The sequence below is a fragment of the Phocoena phocoena genome, chromosome 8, assembly GCF_963924675.1.
Source record: "Phocoena phocoena chromosome 8, mPhoPho1.1, whole genome shotgun sequence".
In the NCBI taxonomy this organism is placed as follows: Eukaryota; Metazoa; Chordata; class Mammalia; order Artiodactyla; family Phocoenidae; genus Phocoena; species Phocoena phocoena.
Window position 1 is genome coordinate 23,170,737 of NC_089226.1, and position 2,943 is coordinate 23,173,679.

Consider the following 2,943-nt stretch of genomic DNA (forward strand, 5'->3'; position numbering starts at 1 on the left):
CAGCTGATTCACCTTGCCACACAGTATAAACCAACACAACACTGTAAAGCAACCACACTCCAACAAAAATTAAAAAAAAAAAAAGTGTTCAAGACATTAAATGCACAACTGACTCCTAATGCCATTTAGTATGCTTTGTATTATAGGATATAATAGCTACCCCCATCTGTGGAATGTTAAGCTGACACCGAAGACAATCAAAGCCTCCCATATTCAATATCCCACTATTTTCTGGTTGTACCAAAAAATAAACAACCAGCAAATGATTTCACCTTAAAAATAAAAAATTACCGTTAAAAAAATTTTAAGGGTAAAAAATTGGGGATGAGGGGGTATTCCCTCCTTTTTAAAAATGTTTCTAGAGCTACTAAAAAACTGGCATTTACAAAATAGTTGATAAAAATATTCCTCTGGATTGTGCAAGAAGAGAGACAGGGACCACTGATAGGACCAGGTGTGTGATATTAATCAGACTTGGCTTCTTTCTTTCCGGCTTCATCAGAAGCTGGGCTCTCCTCGTTTTTAGTTTCTCCATTTTCTGCAGGTACATCTTCTTTAGTCTCTTGTTTAGCCTCTTCAGTCTGTTTTCCCTTTGCTCCCCTTTTCCCTTTTGTTTGCACTTTTGTCTGAAGATTTATTCTTTCCTGCCTCCTTTTTGGGCTTCGTTTCCACTTTTGCAGGAGCCGGTTTAGCTGACAACCTCGCCGATCTCCTCTTGGGCTCCTCCTCCGCCGCCCCCTCGGCGGAGCTGAGCTTCCTCTCGGGCACCATGGCGGCGGTGAAGCTGCCACTTCCCGCCGCCCTGCTGTATATCGCGGCTGCCGGGCGACTCGGCGGAAAATGCCAGCGGGGACAAGAGTTGCTGCGGCCAAGGGGGTGGTCCGGCCCACCCGATCTGACAAAACCCGCCGGCCCAGACCTTGCACTTTCCTTCTTCTCTCCGGTCATCTTTTATGTTAGTCAGATCATCGTGGTCACACACAAGCGGTCACTGGTGTTATGACCTTTAGCATCAGAAGAGTCATTCAGGGGCAGTAGAAGTAAAAGTTAAAAATCACTTGCCGCTTTCAGTAAAGGAAGAAAAATGTAGCTTAAAAAGACGTTTATGAAGTAAGCTAAGCTTTTAAAAATTTCTGTATGGTTTGGACTGGGATGGTGTAAATATACTGTACATCCATGGGCAATTATAAATTAAACCTGAGCTGTGAAATCTGACCTCTTTACCTACCTGATCATGAACAAACGTGAGAAAGAAAAACACTTAGATTTGAATTTCTTTTTTGATTCTTCTACATCTCACAGTTTGGCAGAATTGCTAATAAGGAGTGAAATGTCCAAACAGGTTGCCTCAGAAAGGCAGAGAAGCAAAGAGTCTGTATAACACTGAATAATTTTGTCTCAAGGAATCAGATGTGCGATGTGCTGCCTAATTATAGGAAATGGCAAATTGAGAAAAACACTGTAGTCATGAAAAATCCCCAGAAGATATCTGACAATGTCCCAGAAATCTGTTTCCATTCCAAATGCTGCCAAATTCTTAATGTGGGGGAAATGCGAGAAGGAAATCAAACTTTGACTCTCCTTGTAAGTCATGAAATCAAACCCAATGGACAAAAGGCTGTTCTTGCCTGGGTTATGACACCAGCTGTCTGAAGGGACTGTTCTAATTATCACTAGTCTTATTCGTTCCAAGGTTATTTTTTTTTCGCTTAAACGTAACCATATATGGACATGTTCCCCTGAAAACTGCAGTTAATGCATTTTCTTTCCCTAGGTACACAGCTGATATTAAGAAAGTATGCTTTGTTCCCTCCTAGAATCGAAAGGATAAGAGGGCATTGAGAATAGTGATAGAAATTTTAAATAACCGAAGGGAGTGTTTTGGAGTCTGAGGCATAAATGTCCCTGATTAAGCACTGAATTAAGAGCATTCCCTGGACAATTACTACTTGAAGGAATGGGCAGAACATCTGCAGAATGGGGGTCACTGTAGCAGGCTAGCCCATGAGAGCTTCAATATCCAACGACTAAAAGCAATTCTGAGATTGAGGACCAACCGTGTTTGCAAAATAGAATCTTCTAGGGAATTTTTTTTTAAAGTACTTATGCTTAAACTTCACCCCAGATCAATTATACCATCGTTTTTGAAGTGGTACCCATATATTTTAAAAACTGTCTAATGTGCAGCCAAAGTCATGAACTATTGCATGAAAGTCTACAATAAAAAGATGCAATGATTTCTTAACTCTTTTTGAAATTCTGATGAAAGTCATAGATTATTCATTTTACCAGACCAAATTAACATAGGGAGATATATGGTTAGATAGATAAAACTAGGACTCATGAATACCATGAAAGATCACTCATAGACCTTGTAGGAGCCAAAGAGCCTCAGACTAATAACCACTGGTTAGAGTTCTAGCAAAGCTAGAGGCTCAGGTGGCATAATTTACCCATCAGCCAATGTGTTTATTGTTTATTTTCTTTGTTAAACACATTGGCCTGGAAACCCTTGGAGTAGGGTTCAAAAATTATATTTAACGGATCTTTAGAGGGTTCACAACCTACTGTGGGACGTAGGACATGCACACAAATACTTCATTACAAGGGAGTAAAAAGCACCCAGATGGTTAGCACAGATTAGATCTGCTCCAGTAGTTTAAAAGAACAAGCAAGTCCTTCCATCTGGGAAAATGAGGGAGAATTCCATCAAGAAGGCAGAATGAACATCTCAGAAGGCAAATGTCAAATGCACTGGAATTATAGAATTCCCACACTGTAAAGACTCTTCCAGAAAGGCCTGCTGACTCAAGATGGGAAAGAGGTCTGGCACAGTTAACACTTTATGCCTTTCAGACAAATCTAGTTTTGCATGATTATTTTTTATCATTTGCACATTCTTCCTCACCCTATCCCATCCCCAAATAAACAAAAATGCTTGAT

At 40.3% G+C, this 2,943-nt stretch overlaps 1 pseudogene; it reads right to left on the minus strand.

Annotated features, from left to right (window-relative positions):
- Positions 1 to 464: 464 nt before the first annotated feature.
- Positions 465 to 771, minus strand: LOC136126873 (non-histone chromosomal protein HMG-14 pseudogene; annotated as a pseudogene).
- Positions 772 to 2,943: the final 2,172 nt, after the last annotated feature.